The sequence below is a fragment of the Rhinolophus sinicus genome, linkage group LG01, assembly GCF_036562045.2.
Source record: "Rhinolophus sinicus isolate RSC01 linkage group LG01, ASM3656204v1, whole genome shotgun sequence".
Lineage (NCBI taxonomy): Eukaryota > Metazoa > Chordata > Mammalia > Chiroptera > Rhinolophidae > Rhinolophus > Rhinolophus sinicus.
In genome coordinates this window covers 77,466,457-77,484,394 of record NC_133751.1, presented here as the reverse complement: position 1 = coordinate 77,484,394, position 17,938 = coordinate 77,466,457, and the positions used below count along the sequence as shown (strand labels likewise).

At 34.5% G+C, this 17,938-nt stretch overlaps 1 protein-coding gene across 3 annotated transcripts in view; it reads left to right on the top strand.

The window, feature by feature from the left end:
- The window catches only part of ZPLD1 (zona pellucida like domain containing 1), a 509,249-nt gene that overhangs the window by 448,514 nt on the left and 42,797 nt on the right, over positions 1-17,938 (top strand). The window lies entirely within an intron of this gene.

The following is a 17,938-nucleotide window of genomic DNA, read 5'->3' as shown; positions in this document are numbered from 1 at the left end:
GCCTACAAGAGCTGAGCAGGGCTGTTGAGGACAGGACTTGGTGGACGTCACTCATTCATATGGCCGTCAGCAGTCAGAGCCAACTCAACAGCACATAAGACACAATATGAAATTGCATCATTAGCATAAGAAAGAATGAAGACCACTTAGTATCATGTGTTATAACTTATCATATATTAGAACTTTGTGTATTATGTGTATTTGTGCTTATGTATTTGAATTCTGGCACAGCAATTTTATTTAGAAACTTATTTGGAATACCTATTTAAAATTAAAGTAATATACTTCTGGTGTCTAAAATTCCTCGCACTATCAATTCTATCACAGAAATGTGTGCCATCAATGTTAATGGAGTAAAAAGGAGACTTAGCAAAAAGATGCATTATTTAAATTTGATGCTTTTAAGTTTATAAAACTTTAAAAAACTTAAAATGTTATTTTCAGAGCATAAAAAGTACTAACCGAACATTTTTTTAAAGAAAGGTAAGCAATTAATTAAAGCTATTTAGAAAACATAAAAGTACTAGCTGAGCATTTTTGAAAAAAACTGAATAAACTGACTAAATTCAATTTTTAATCCAAGAGTTTTACATACATAGATGTACAGTAATTTCAAATCATGTTCTAGACCCCAATCTCATTTTATTTTGTCTAAATAACATATAAAATCAATATAAATTATTTCTAGTGATGAATGGGTTGATTTTAGGATTTTAATGTAATTGGTGTTCAGATGAAATTGGAAATTTTAATTTCATTAATGATGCACTCTCTAAAAAGTGAAGCATTATCCTGATCAGGAATAGCTGTTGATATACTTGATTTTCTACATTGTGATAGTATGGTACTATCCCTTTTGTATCAAATAATCTTTCTTTTAACAAACATATCTTGAGAATCTATAGTGGACCTGGCACTCTGCTGGATCCTAAATGCAAAGGTGAATGTAATACTGTTGCCTTCATGACGCTTACTTGTTTATTAGGGGAGAACAAAGATGTAAATCTTAGTCAACTGGAGTGATTTTGACATGTGACAGTGTTTGGATATATTTTTGGGGTGTCATGACTTGAAGGGAGAATGCTCCTGGCCTATAATGGGTAGAAGCCAAGGATGCTATTAAACATCCTACAATGCTGTTAAAACATCCTACAACAAAGAATTGTACCGTCTAAAATATCAATAGTGCTGAATTTGTTAAACCTTGATCTAAATGTACCACATTTTAAAAAATGCTATTTTTAGAATGATGCCCAAACTCTATTGGGAACACAGAAAAGTAAGTGGTTGATTTGACAATTCAACAAAGCAAGAAGAGTTGTCCTGATAGAGGAATATTTTGAAAAAAGAGCTATGTGTGAGTTGATTCTTGAAAGGCTGAACAGAGAGATCGTCCTGTAGAGGGGTGGAGTTCGGAAGAGGAGATTTCCAAACTGAGGTAGCAAAGTGAGCTAAGGCATGGATGTGTACAATAACTTCTTACCTCTGGGAACTATAAGAAATCTAGAGTGGGTAGACTGGACATAGGCTGTAATAAGACCTGAGGTTGGGCAGGTAAGTAGGAATCTTATTTTGGGAGCTTTTTCTTGCTATATCATAGAGTTGGGTTTTCTTCTGAAATAATGAAGGGTTTTGAGCTGGACATATGATCAGGCAGTCTATTTATAGGATTCATCAGCCATGGTGTGAAGTGTCATGATTATTTAAGGAAACACAAAATCTTCTATCGTTTGATCAGAGAAGAGCGACAGGAGACAAAAATCTCCAGTGAGAAACAAGGATTCCTACTTCTTCTTCCACAAATGTTTGGCTTCTGATTCAGTACTTTGACTTTGTCAGAACTATATCAAAGCAGTAAAAACTTAACCTTAATTCATGTAGTTTCATAAATGCATTATGTTGCTGATTGGCTGACTCCCGTGGGCTTAAGCTGCCATGTTGTAGCATTGGGTAGCATTGCCTTTCCTTGTTTTTTTCTTGTTCTTGAATCTGTTTTCAGATTCCTGTTGTGGAGCCCTAGTGGAGGGAAAAAAAAAGAATCTGCTTACCAATAAAAAAGGCAACTAGAAATGGAATCTCAGCTATAGCAAAACATTGTTCCTCTCAGTGGTTCTCAACACTGTATGCTCATTAGAATCACAGGGGAGAGGGACAGATTTGGGAAGCTGTATTTCTTAAAACTCCTCAGGTTAACTCAGGGAACTCTGCTATGGATACAAAATATTAACCTCACAATTCTATTTGGCTTTGCAATGTTTCTGTTTTAGATTTTTCACCAGTGAACGTATCTTCTTATTTCCATTAAAAGTTAAACTGAATTTTCATTTTTTTGAACATACACCAACTTTCAAAGGGTGGCTTTCTGACAGTGTTACAGAGCAAGAGGGAATTAGTCTTTGATTTCTTATGTAAAATTCCCAAGGTGGATGAGTCTCACTCAGGTAGCGGAGACATAACGAGAGTTGAACATGGAGTTTTGAACAGTGATGTTTATACTTTTAAAAGGTCTATTTTGTACTTCGCAGCTCTGTGATTGGTTGATTAATGTGGCTCGTAAGCATGATATGATGAAAGAATCCAAGAAGTCTGGTCTTCCTATAGTCCATTCTCTGTTCTTTAGCTGTAGTTTGTACCTCTAGTCCTAGATAGGTGCCTTGAAAATGTGGGGTTTTCTTGCCAACTGCTGCAGGAGATTATACTGTGTGGTACTGTGATTGCATCAACACTAATTTATCCCAGTAAAAAAATAACTAAAAACACCAGCCCTAATCCTTTGTTTACTCGACAAATAGTTATTAATTGTCTGTTTTGTGCAAGGAAATGACTTTTTTGTCATTTATTAGGTAACAGAAAGGAAAAGAAGGTTCAGTCTTCATTCCTTATGGATTATTTATAACATTGTAGCAGTGAGCGAAAGGGAAAACACTACTATTATAAATTGTCTTCTCTCCAGACTCTTGAAGGTTTTTCTTGCATTTCTCTTCTCCGTCATCAGTGTTCCCTTTGTGAAAAAATTTCCTCTAGGTACTAATTGCCTTGTATGTCCCTTCTTAATTTTCTCCTTCAATTTATAAACGTCCTTAAACAAATATCTATTGCTTCTAAAAAATAATCAATTAGACTCTATAATCCGACTTTGAGTCTTTACTCAGAACATTGGAAATGGATTTTCTCTCACCATTGTTCTTGTGGGTAGTTCAGTCTGGGAATGCTATTTTCCTTTCGCTTCCTTCTTCTGTGAGGCCAGTCAAAGCACATTTGTGGATAAGGACATTCAGCTCATGAATACCATGTTGCTACATTGTCGTAAACCAGTGAGTTTCAAACTTTTTGACTATGATTTATAGTCAGATATTTTATAATGTGATCTAGTACACACAAACCCATTCATACATACACAGAACATATGCGTTTTACAAAAATAGTGCATTCCATTCCATTCCATCTTATATATAGCCCATCCTATTCTATTTCATGAGATACACCTAACTAATATCTTAGCACAATAATTATTTCCAAAGATTCTTTTAATCTAAACACATGATTTTTGTCAGGGCCTGTTGCATGTAGCATCGTCCGAAGGGGATCAATGAAACTCTCAGATAGTTTGTGCAGATAGTTTGAAAACAAAGCTGTTATTTGTTCTATTGCTCTTATTTGTGTTTAGTAAAGAAAGTTAATTTATTTAGATTTTCAAATATCATATATAGGAGCTAATGAGATTGTTTTATGTTTCTCAAAGACCTAATCCCTGCTCTTTTTCAAGTCCCATTTATATTTTATCTTTTTCATGGAGTTATCAAACCAAACTAAGCACCTGTTCAAATTCACTTAGTAATTAATTATGTATTGCTGGGTGACACCTTTTGTGTAAATCTTTGGGTCAGAGACATTTTTGTCATGATAAGCCTTGGTTTTCATCATCTTTTTGATAGACTACTTACCAAAATAGTGTGAGAGAAACTCTCCCAAAGAGATGGGATCCTCATGCCGGTAGGAACGTATATTCCAGTTTGCCAAAGGCCCTGATGCACTAATTATAGCACAGCATTATCTGCAGTCTCATCTACAGTAATATGTCCTCTGCTCACCTCCTTCCCCCTCACTTGCCTTCGACTGAGAGCGATGGCAAACAGTTTACAGGCCTACTCTAGAGCTTCCCTGGTGCTTCAGATCCCAGAGACCATATGGTTAATGAGACAGGAGCTGAAAATTTGTATCTAGAGTTATGTCTTATATCCCAAATTCTGGCTATTGCAGGGCTATGATTTTGTTAGAATTATGTTCATCTTATTCAAGACACAAAAGCTCATAAGCTTTCTTCTAAGAAGTGGTCACTTTGCTACCCTTCAGAACTCTCATACTTTAATGTCTTGATACCACTGTCCTTGATCCTATAAATAAGTTAGGCTGACTTCTGCCTCTTTTCCTTAACTCTACTAGATAAAGGATGAAATGTCCTATGAAAAAGGTTCTATAACTAAGTTTTACCTAGTTACAGTTATTCAGTCACTTAGATTATGTACATCCTTATTTTATACACAGGAGAGACCAAGAGACGCAAAGTGAGTTACTCAAGTTACAACAGTTAGAATAAGTTACCTATAGGTAACTTGATTTTGAGGTTTCTTTTTTTTCTCCAAATATCCAAGAGATTACAATAATAGCATAATCTTTAATGTTTTGCCATATTCCTGCCCCCCCACACACTTTTTTGATGAGTCATTCTCAAATAGAAAAAATGCTGCTACTTGAAAGTCAAGATTAACGTTTAATTTTTAATTACTGATTATCAGAGTAAGGATTTGATGTCATAATCATCTCTGGTTATTTATGAATGGTCTTTTAAATTCATAAAATGGAAATAATTAATATGGTGCTAATTGAAAAGTTTAAATACGAGAATTTAAATTTTAGGTTCTCCCTAATTTGAACATCAGTTTTTAAGTTATACATTTGTATATGTGCTATTTGACCCGAATGACTGAAATTTTGTGGATCTGATTTCATCATACCCCAAAGTATCATATTTTGTTGTTAGGAAAAAGTTAAGTGAGAGATATTAGAAATTATTATTTCAGGAACTGCTTTTAGTTGTCTTTTTAAAATTATCTATAACAAGTATACATTACTTAGGAAAAACATTTAGCTGCTTAGCATCAATTTCCACATCTAAAAAAAGGTAGCTTTGTTTGCTTCAATGTATTCCTCAAAGTGATGTCACAAAGGTTAATATTACATTGCCAAACAACTCAACAAATATAATAAAAATCATAAACATTAATGAAAACAGGGTTGAAAATGTATTTCAGGCAAAACAAAGTACTGTTATAAATTACCAGCAGCCTATTTTATGTTGTGATTATTACTTCCTAAAGGCCTCTGAGACCTTTGAGAAACTAACGAAAATGTAGATACAAAGGAGAAAAAAAAAGTACAAAACCAATAGTAACTTATTTGTACTTTTTTCATGTAATTTTAATTTGACAATTTTTGTCTGTGGAAGGACAAAGCCGTCCGAAACTGGAAGGGTTACTGCCTTCCTTTAACAGCATTGAGATTCGGCTGTGAGACCGCTTATTGGTTTTATGTCTTATAAAATGACAAGAGATGAATACAAGGGTGTTCTAGACATATCATTTGCCACCTCATCGATTGTCAAGGGTAGGGCAGGAAAATGGTAGAAGATCTCTGAAGCCTCCTGATATATAGTAACGCCTAAATTCTGATAACGGAGGCGATTTTAGAAAGAAGGCCTCGGGGAATTTATCACTATTTTCTCCTGCAGTTATTTAAACGTCATGGTTTCATTGGCTCTTTATAGCTGGAAGTCATCTTAGTCATATTCTAGTCAAACACTTCATTTCACACTTGAAGTAACTGAGAGTAAGGATGTTATGTGACTTCCACAAGATCATACAGATAACTTGTGATGGAATGAAAACTAGAACCCAAGCCTATGGTAATATTTATTCAAGGGTGTGTTAGTATATGTTACATACATGTCGTGTTATATAAATTAAACTTAAAAACAAAAAAATCTCAGTTAGACTCTAGAAAGAATTAGTTGGGAGGTCCAGCCTTCTCTTTAGGATAGTAAAGCAATATTTTTTCCTAAGAAATCTTTCATTACCCCAAGTTCATAAAGATACTCTCCTAACTTAGCTTCTAGACGTTTTAATGTTGTTAGTATAATTATTATAAAGATAAAGTGTCTCCCTTTTGATTAAGAACTCTTTAAGAACAAAACCACATATTCAGAAATGCATAGTCTGTGTATTTACTGGAGTCACACCAAACTGGCATTATCATTAACAAATTCGACTATATAATCTTGGGGAAAAAAGAGAAATGCAATTAATTAAATAGTATATGTAGTGTACCTACTATTCCACTCCACGAATTTATTATTGATGACTGTATGTAAATGTGAGATAGCATCAAGCCGATACCCTTCAGTTGATCTTAGTTCCCCGATAACTCTGAGTGTAAACATCTCAACATATGGTGCGTGATTTTAGTGTTTAAAGATGTGAGTTTTATGTCTAGCATGGCTTCTGAAATGTAACAGTCACTTATTCTGTGTTTAGTGTGAGGTTTTTTTTTTTTGATCGTTGATATTGAAAAATATGTTCTGACTCTGGGTGGTGAACACACAATGAGATTTATAGATGATGCAATACAGAATTGTACACCTGAAATCTATGTAATTTTATTAACAATTGTCACCCCAATAAATTAAAAAAAGAAAAGAAAAATATGTTCTAAAGTTTTTAAGGATTAATATTCAATTAAAGCCATAAATAACCAAATCTAGCTATTCTTGAAAACTTTAAGTTTAAGTTGTGACTTTTTGTCTGTAAATCTAGTAGATATTAACAATCACTTTTAATGGGCCTTTGAGTAATATTTGGTTTTATATGCAAAAGTAGTTAATGTACTGAAAAGGAAATCAAACACACTAAGTTTGTATTAAAGGTAGTTTAACATATTTAAAGAAGTTTAATTATCTGTTGTAACCATCTCAAATGTTTAACTAATGCTTAAAAATAAAAAAAATAGATTTTAAAACTTGTTCAATCTATATTTTCATAAATATCTCATTTTATGTAATGTCAATTTTACATAAAAAGTCTGAATTGTTTACTCAGTTACATATCTTAAATCTGAATAAAAGGGCTAACCTGTTAGTCAAATTCTCTAACACATTTGAATTACTAAAAATACCAATACATGTAGATTCTTTAGCACAAGAAAATGATTCTCTAATTTTCGATTGTTTTAAACACTTCTATGTGTACATATTCCTGGGGTTAGAGACGCTAACCCACTTGGAAAACAACTATCTTCTAAGCTAACTATAATTTCTTATTATCCAAAGGTTTTGACTGGGACAATTGGTAGATTCTTATTTTTAACCATCATGCAACATAGCTTTATTTATTGCCTATATAAACTCATGACGAATTAGAGAAGAGGTTGGTCTTATTGCTGTTACAGCCCACATAACTCATCGAGCCCATATACTCCGTATTTCTAACGTTCTTTAGAGTCACATTATACATTACCCAGTTCTTCTTTTTGTGACCCCAACCATGCAGCTTTTAACATTTGATTACATTTTGCATTTTATTGTCTCTTAAGGTATTTGAATGAATCTCATTCAGCTTTAAGTATTTCTCATTTTGACAGAGTCTTTTATTTTCTCACATTCTTTTGGCCTGGTAAGACCATAGAATTCTTGCTGATGAAAAATGATATTAAACCAGTGGGATTTTCTATATTACAAAAGACTAAAGGGATATAACAACCTAGATGTAATGCATAAACCTTTGCAGTTGTATTATCTCTTTGATCTCATTTTTTGGATCCTGGATTGGGGGGGAGACAAGTATAATATATATTTTTGGTGAATTGTGGAAGTCTGAATATGGAATGTTAGATGCTATTATGAATTAATTGTAATTTTCTTGAATTTGGTAATGGTATTGTTATGTAGAGAAGGTTTTTTTTTTTCTTGTGAGGTGTGTGCTAAAATATTAAGGATCAAAAAGTCTAAAACTTAATATCAAATGATTTAACAATCACCATCACCATGACAGATAGACAGATGGATAGAAAAAACAAGACAAAAATATGAGAAAAATAATATCTGATTGGAATCTCCATATCTCAGTGTTGTGTTAGATGCAGTGGTAGCCTCAGCTTCTGAGAGTGTAACCCAGATAATATAGATCTCACTCCGAAGATAGTAATCTATTCAATTGTGAGAAGAAAAATTAGCTGTGAAGAGCTCTTGGATAATGTGTGTCTCTGTACATGGTTTTGTACATAAAATTCATTTGCATCATGGATACATCCAAATGAAGTTTTTCTTATTTCTCATTAAGTGAACTCAAATTACCCAAGAGATTCCTTTTTGTCCATGGCAGGAAACATCTAATCTTGCCATTTCAACATAATTTTGGTTTAAAAATTAGTTACTGCTGGTTTAAAATTTAGTTTCTCTGGGGTTAACTATTCAGTAATACTCAAAATTCACCTCTCCCTTCTCCTAACCTCCTTGTGTTTCATGTGTAGTTAAGGAAGGGGGAGATAGAATAGTGCACATAAGAGCACAGACTCTGGAGCCAGATTACCTGGGTTCAGATGTTATCTCTATCACTTCGTAGGTGAGTCACTTAGAGTAAACTACCCCAACTCTCTCTGCTTCAGTCTTCTCACCTGTGAAATAGGGACAATTATAGTACCTATCTCATAAGGTTTCAGTAAGAATTATTTAATCACTATTTAAATAGTGATTAAATAATATTTATCAATAATAGTTACATAAATAAATCATATAAATGTATGTAGTTAAAATAAATAGTAGTAATTATTGCATACAATAGCTACTTAAAAAAAAATGATTGTCCTGGAATTGGTGAGGGTATGTGTCCATTTACCAACTTGTGATCCTAACTGGACATAATGTATAACTCTTACCTGTTTGGTCTTTAGGTATCACCACTGCCCTTGCTGTGTCCACCATAGCTGGCATAACTTATGATCTCTCTTCTCAAAATGGTGAAGGCACAGTGGTTTATACTATCTCCTACCTGAGATTATACCTCCTCCCTTACGTATATACTCTCTTACTGGTGCTATGGAATGCACAGCTTCTAACATTATTCTGCTGTCCCCTGGCTTTGAGCCATCCATCTTGCATCTTTCCACCTCCTACTGGCTTCCCAGCAAGATACAACATATCTTGACTTTTAATTATCTTCTCTATCTCCCTTGAGGGGTCCTGAAAGCTGTTGAAGATATCTCCAGGACAGTTGGAAGATCATATGGGGAGCTACGTCAAGCCTTCTCTTTGTCTAAATCTGTCCTATTACTGTTGCCACTCAATCTGACTTCCTAATGTTGGCATGAGCACTCTGACATACACTTCCTACCAGATTTTGGACAAAAAGCCAGCATACGTTCCTTTTGCCTATAGATTCCATGTGTCTGCCTGAATATTTTTATCTAAAGTAGGGAGCAGAAAGAAAACCCCACATCAGAGTCTAAACACTCTTGCTTTTCCCACTTCTCTCCAAGCTCCTTCATGTGAGGCGGAGCATTTCATATATGACGTATCCTCTCTCACATCTTCTCTGGGGACTTCAGTACAAACTCAGTGCTCAGTTCTCCAAGCCTCGTGCTTAAAGTTAAAGCCCAAATGTTGGAGAGCCAAAATCTCTTTTGTCTCTAACGGGCAAAATTTTGGGGTTTTTTATGGGTATTTTCTCTACTTTGAGTTTAACACAAGAATATTTGAAAGTCAGAATTAGGCAATATATTTCTTTTCATCTAGATTCTATTCTCACCTTCTTCAAAGGGTGGGGCAACAGAAATGATCAGGAAGAAATTTACAATATTATCTATTACTCATGAATTCCATATAACAATAGGAAATTTATGCAATTTCAGGGGTAATTTTGACTATATGAGGTAGCTATAGATTCTAACCGTTCAACAAGATGCTACCCCTCTGACGGTCAGAAACATTCTCCTGTCAGTACATATTATATTTATATAAGACCCTCTGTGATAAGCAGCAGAGGCTTATCCTTGCAATTTAAAATGAGATTGCTATACTGCCTCTTATTATGTGTTCCATCTTTTATATGTCAGTTTCTGTATAAAAAAATTAGGTCCCCATGCATTTGGCTCTAATCCACTGATATCTCGGTCTCTTCTCCATCCCTGTTCATATTCCAGTAAGTATCTCTTTCATTTTTTTTTAATATTTCCAATCTATTTTACTATTTACAAATAAAGCCTTAAGATAGAGGCAACTTCTTTTTTCTCTTTAAGCCTCATTTTCTTAATTAATTAATTAATTTTTATTCAAGTTTATTGGGTGACAGTGGTTAGTAAAGTTACATCAGTTTCGATTGTACAATTCTGTATTACATCACCTATATATCACATGGTGTGTTCACCACCCAGAGTCAGTTTTTTTTCCATTTCAATATATATGCTACTGTTTACCCGGTTGACCAAGACAAATTGAGAGGCACCTTTGACTCCTTTTTCTTACTCACTCTGCACCTAGAATTCAACACCAAGTCCTGTTATTTTCTAAGTTTGTTTACTTCACCCCACTCATAGTATTACAATCCTACTCCTCAACTTAAAGGCCTTCAATTGCTTGCCATTCCATTTAGGAAAAATGGTGCACCATGGTCTCCTTGCCTGTACTTTCAGAACTTTCTCCTGGCACTTTCCTCCTTGCTTGGTGTCATTGACCTTCTTTCAAATTTCACACACACAAAATGAACTCTTTTTACTTTTTTGGGACCTATCGTTATGTAGTGAGCTCTATGTGGTGTGCTTTTCTCCAGATTCCATCTCACTAATTCAAATTGATCCTTCAATTCTTATTAACGATTGCACTTCTCAGAAAGCCTTTTCTTAACACCTCCCATTTAAATTAGGATCTCTGGTATACTTTCTTGAAGCATCTTCTACTTTTCTTTCATAGCATTTACCAAATATATTTTGCAAGTATGTTTTTAAGCATGCAGTTATGAGTTTAATGACCATTTCCTTCTCTGGTTTGTAAACTCTCTGAGAATAAGGATCACATTTGTTTTGCTCAACACTGGATTCCCAGTGCCCTGAGTCTGACACTGAGAAATTGCTCAGTATGCACTGCTGGTGGGATTGCAAATTGGTGCAGCCACTATGGGACACAGTATAGAGGTTCATCAAAAAGTTATAAACAGAAGTACCTTATGACCCAGAAATTCAATTTCTGGGTATTCATCCAAAGAAATCCAAAACACTAATCTGAAAAGATGTATGCACCCCTATGTTTATTGCAGCATTATTCACAATAGCCAAGATATGAAAGCAACCTAAATGCCCATCAATAGATGACTATATAAGTAAGTGGTACATATATATACAATGGAATCTTACTCGGCCACAAAAAAACAAAAATGAAATCTTATCATTTGCGACAACATGGATGGATCAAGAGGGTTGTATGCTAAGTGAAATAACTCTTTCTCTAAACAAATACCATATGATTTCACTTATATGTGGAATATAAAGAACAAAATAAATGAACAAACAAAACAGACTCATAGATACAGAGAAAAAACTGATGGTTGCCAGATGCTCAGAGGGTTAGGGGGCTGGGTGAAAAAGGTGAAGGATTAAGTACACATGGGAAATTACAAAGTAGTCACAGGAATGTAAAGTACAGCATAGGGCATATAGTCAATAATATTGTAATAACTATGTATAGTGCCAGATGGGTACTAGACTTATTGGGGGGATCACTTCGTACATCAAATAAATGTCTAATCACTATGCTATACATTTGGAACTAATAAATAATATTGAATGTTACCTGTAATTGAAAAAAAAAGAAAATTAAATAAGGAGCTACTCAGTAAAAATTTGTGGAATGAATGAATGGAGAAATGTCAAATAGTGGGGTGTCAATAAATAGGTGTTCTTTTATTCTTAGCCAAGAATCACCAAGATCTGAAATTATCTTTCCATTATCATTATTGTTGCCCTTACAAATAACTGTGATTTTTTGGAAGTGGGTTAATATTCATTCAGAGTATATCAGCATGGTGTCCCTTCTGATTGGCTGATTCCTGTACTATGCCTGCTCAGAAATACTTTGTATATCATCTCTATTGAGAAAGAAATATATTCATTCTGAAATAATCATAATATAGTTGTTTAATTAATTAGAAAGAAATGGGCATTTAAGATAGTTAAGTCATTACTTTATTATTAATTTATTATCATTGTACTTCATGAAAGGAGGAAGTCAATATACTAACATCTTTGAAGCTACTTCCGAAGAATAAAATGTACATGTATCTTGAAAATGAACCTGGTGAATTATTAAGAAAAAGCTTTTAGAGTGACTTAGTTGAATCTGTCAATATCCCAAAAACTAAGGTGCTAGAATAAATGTTCTAAACTAAACACTGCAGATCATTTAAATGCTATAGATTACTCAAGAAAACCCTGAACAGAAAGACAAATGAGAAAGGCGAGCAAAGGGAAATAAATAAATACTCACTTTGTGTCAGAGAAAATTGGAGTAGGTTTTTCTCTTAGGAACAGCTGTTAGCATTCATATTTCCTTTATGGTATACAGCAGCATCTTTAGAGTTATAAAATTTCTGAATATCTTTTTCATGGCAAAAGGTATTTCTCTCTTTGAGGCATTATTCTGAAAAGTACAGGTATGTTTTATTCTTTGTTTAGGAAGACAAGGACACTGTGTTAAAGAATGTATATGTATACAATAACGGATATTTCTGATGAAAGTTTTATGTTTTCATTTTCCTCTGAATATATATGTTGCCTCTAATGTTCAAGTGCAACATAGAAAGTAAAGAACATAGAGCTTCAGTCTAGACACCACATCATAAAACATGTTTCTTTATTAAATAGTCACAGTCTCCAGCACTTTAAAACTGATGATTTTGGAGAGTGAGCTAAGATGTCTTTTTTCTAGAGGCAAGACCATGGAACACCGTTAGATGTAAATGAGTAAGACAGCTGCCTACCTATACAAGTTTGGTGCCTCTTTGCCCCAGAACTTACCTGGGTCCTGTTGGTTGCTTCTAAGGCTGGAGTAGGACTTTATTCCTTTAACTTAAACTTTGATCTCTGTTAAAGTACACACATTTCTTTTCCTCCCCTTTCCTTGGAACTCTTTATATGATTTGCAGTCATTTAAAGCTTAATGCAGTGTTTCTGATCTTTTCTGAGGAGCAGGCTTGGGTGGGTGACACGGAAGCACCAGGAATGAGGTTATGACCTCTCAAAGGGCCAGCAAGCCTTTGCAGAGTATCCGATCAATAAATGAGGGCGAGGGCTGAGAATGGGAGGATTGGGGCCATTACAGATGATGCCAAAGAGCGCGTTTCATATTGTTGTGAATCTGTACGACAAAACAATCAGATTTATTTTAGTTGAAAAAAATGCCCAAATCTTAGACTGATTTTTAAACAAACATTTGAAGAAATGATGTTTGGTTTGAATTTTCTATTTTTCTTTCCCACTAGAATGGTATGATACATACTGGCCTACATGAAGGCAATAAAATCAAAGAAGTTTGAAACTTTGATAAGTTGTCAAACCCATTTGTTTTTGCAAAAGTTATTTTTCAAGAGTAGATAAAGGCATTTTTGAAAATGTTCACTTTTTTTCTCAGGTCACAGGGGTGCTATTTAATAAATTACTTTTCTTGGGCACTAAGACCCACCTTTATTCATTTGAAAAGGTTAATGTAGCTGTTCAAAGTGTTCTAGTTATTCCCAGAGAGTAATTTATGCACTAAACATCTATTTTATTTGGGAAATGGCTAAATGAAAAAAAAAAGGTGAAGTACAAATTAAAGACAAGTAGAGCTGGTAGTTCATAACTGAAGTTGTTTTTTCCCCTGAGCTCCACTTACATAGATTGATTTATATCCCTGACCACCCCCATTTACAATTTCAATACTCTGTCCCCTTTACCCTATTTTTTTTTTTTTTTTTTTACTTTATTTTTCTCCATACCACTTATCACAAATATACTATTTTACGTATAGGGTTTGTTTTCTTCTGACTTCCCTGACTGCAATGTAAGTTCTGTGCAGATAAAAATTTTCTAATGGCAGTGCCTCAGCTTCCCTGGACAGTACCAGGCACATGTAAGCAATTCAATAATATTTGGTAAATGAATGTAGGAATAAATCGCTATGTATTGATCAAATGTACCAAGTAATTTCCAATTTTCCATTTGACTTCTTGTTATAATGATCACTTTCTGGAAGGCAGTACCATTTAATAGTTGAGGGTAGTTTCTGGAGTCACTGTGGATTGAATCTTGATTGTAACACTGGTTGTCTGTTTAACCTTGGACAAGTTACTTAGCATTTTTTGCCTTCGTGTTCTCATTTCCCACAAAAAGGAGAATAATTTACCTATCTCATGCTTATAAAATATGTGTAAAGTGCTTAAAAAACAAAAGTGAAGTACATTCTGGTACATAGTCAGCCCTTAAACCTCACTAGTACGGTCATTAAATCAATTTGTGAAAAGAATAATATTCTTTATGAACTCATTGCCTAAGTGAAATACAGCCATGGTAATTATGCAGAAATTAAAAATATCTTGCTTGGAATCACTTAGTTCAAAGCATATTTTAAATATACATTACTAATATAATTTACTTTCTGAAAATTAGGACATTAATTTTATTTATTTGACAAACTCCAATTAAGCCAAACAGAGTAGTATAATAATTCCAAAGGTCAAGCTTGTCTTTGAAGTCGGCCCTACCATTTACTGGGTCTGTGACCCTGAGTGAGCCCATGAGAAGCTTTAGGCTTTCATTTCCACATTTGTAACGGGTTAAAAATTAAATCTGTGTTAGTAGCTGAATATTAAACACAGCACAGTGCCTGGAACATAATGGATCTCAATAAAAGGAAGGTAAAAAAAAATTATTAAATATATAAAATCTCGAGAATGATGTTTGTGACAGAACTATATCACTTTATATAAAATTGGGTGAGAATTGAAAATGAAATTATGTTTTTCTGACTTCAAGTTCAATCTTAAGGAAAGAAATTAGAAATTTATATTTTGGAAGTTATTTTAAAAAGAAAATTTAATATGAAAAATATGGAGATAATTGCCTGCAAATTACTTAGTCTTTCCTTTGTATTACTAAGTATAAAACACAGAGCCTATTAGTACCAGTTTAAGAGATGTGCTTGCTTCTTTTTAAAAATCAATATTTCTGAATGCCTTAAAACTCAATGTGGTACATACAATCCTCCTCTTCTCCTATCTTCATCGATATAAATTTATGAGAGTACTAAGTTAAGAAGCATGTACAAAATTTTGTGCATACATATCTTCAAGGTTATTATTATCTACAAATTCATTATTAGTATTTTGTAATATTTGCTGTGTTAGGCAGTGTTGTACACCATTGTTAGCACCAAAGTAGGGGTGTTGGTTCCTGTACTTGGTTATAATGGAGAAGATGGGAAATGCTTCTGCTCAGGTTCTCTAACCAGAATTTGCTGGGCCCACAATGGGACAGCAAGCACCTCACGTCACCCCACAGTGGACCACAGAAATCAGGTTCTGCCTTGTGATATGAAGCTCAATTAAGTTTTTTAGCCAGGTCAAGACTGGAGTATCCATGTCTCGAATTGTAGCCCTCCCACCTCGCCCCCAGGAGCTACGGAGCCTGAGCCAAAAAGACATTATACTTTGAGTGTAAAAAGTTTCAATACAGTCCCTAAATCCCAAGCATCCCATTTTAGAAAAGAACTTTAGGAACTATGGTAATGTAGCTTCCCCAAGCTTGCTACTGTGAGATGATGCTCAGGTTTTCTCTGTGCAGGGGAAGTGTTGGAGACACGATTGGGAACAGGAGATGTGCAACTTAATAGCTCATCATTTGTTTTAATTTATAGGTAGAACATAAAGAGCCTCCAAAGTCTTGAAAATGCCGTAAGCACTGCCAATGCTATAGGGATAAAAATGTGGATTTTGCCTATACAAGAGATGTAGGTGTCCTTCTAAAATGCCCTGCTTAATGTATACTAATACTAAAATACAGACCAGTACAAATAACATTATAAATGTAATAATGTGATTTAACGATTCAGTATTGTCATTAGTCCACAAGACACCTTTGTGTTGAGTAGTCTAGCTTCAGAACATGTGGCTTAGCCAAAGAAGCACAGGCCCTGTAGCCATCTCTCTCCACTGGATGCCCTTGTGCAGGGTACAACTTGCACGTCAGTATGTAGTGGGTCTGAAACTAATATTTCAATGCCTCTGTATGTCAACACTATGTTATGTTCCTTATGCACTTATAGTTTACAAAGTCTTACGATCATCATCTTGATTTTCAAGTGACAAAGAGAATGACTGATGGGAGGAATTGGGTCCATATCTGCTGATATCAAAATCAATTGTTAAAGCAAACTGCCTTCTACTGCTACCATCTTTTCTTAAAAAAAAAAAAAAAAAAAAAAATGTTAAGTGTTTTAATCTCCATGACAGTGCTGGAGGTCCTGTTCAAAATGTGAAGGGGAGAGGCATATCTCTTTTGGACAAACTCAGATTGGATCTAAAGTTGTAAAGCCAAGACTTTATTACTGCTATCAGTAGCCTGTTTCAAATAGCTGAGTTTCTCATCCATTTTTGGTAAATACAGAAATGTCCAGTTTAGGCTGTAGTAATAATACTCTTTTCACAATGAGGACTTCCTCTTCCTTTTTAAAAAAACAATTTTCTCCCTCATGTGCCCATGTTATAAAATACATCTATTAAGCATACAAAACTTAAAAGACTAAGGAAACAACTTATGATAAATGTTGTTCCCCCCAAAAAAAACACACCACACTGAGTTTATTTAGTAACAGATATTTAGGTAATTTATACAGTAAACTTTGTTATCAGAAAGACCTGAAGTTGAATTTTAGTTTATCTACTTGTTTTCCATATCACTGAAACTTCCTGAGACTTATTTTTCTTTCTCTCTACCTGGAGTAATAATTCAAATATAATCCAATTATTAGAAGGAATGTGAATGAGAGACTATAGGTAAATGGTCTGGCACACAGTGCCTTCTATGTGTACAGTGTGCACTCATTAAATGTTGTTTTTGTCCATTAGAGAACATAAAAGCTAGAAAGCATTTCAGAATAATAAAATCACTCACCATAGAAAATTCCTGACTCTGTGAATCCCTAGGGGTGGGAGACATCTCTAGATTGAAGACAACAGTGTGGGTCTAGAGTTCCCAATGCCTTATGGGAATGCAGGGGACCGACCATAAGAAGGGAGTGGCAGGACATGAGACAGGTGTGTGTGACGTGGCATGTACCACTTAGAAACAAGCTGCTCTGTTTCCTACTAGTCTTCCAAAGAGTCCAGAATAGCAGGGCTGGCTTAGTCTACTTGAAGTGTCTGGAGGATCTAGATAATGAAGGTGTAGGTATAGCCAAGAGAGCCCAGAGTCTGGGTCAGCCACTTGTGTGAGACTTTCATTTAGGGACTCTCCTAAGGGATCAGAACTAACCAGGCTTGTGGCTGTTCTCCCAAAAGTCGTTAGGTTTGTGCCTGAGTATTATGTTACAATGCTGAAGGAAGGAAGCTCCTTTGAGTTAACATTTTTTTCAGTCTATTTTAGAGAGTAAACGCATACCTTACTTGCCCACATCCTCACCAAAGTGACTTCGTTCACCATAAACTTGTTATATTAAAATGATGATTCAAAAGCAAAATGTATTTCCTTCCTTTTGCTAAAGATGTGATTAATCATCTAAGGGTAGATCTTTAAGGACATCTAAAATATCATTTTCCCCCCAAAACCCCAAGCTTTTAAAATGCACTAAATTATTTGAACAAACCTT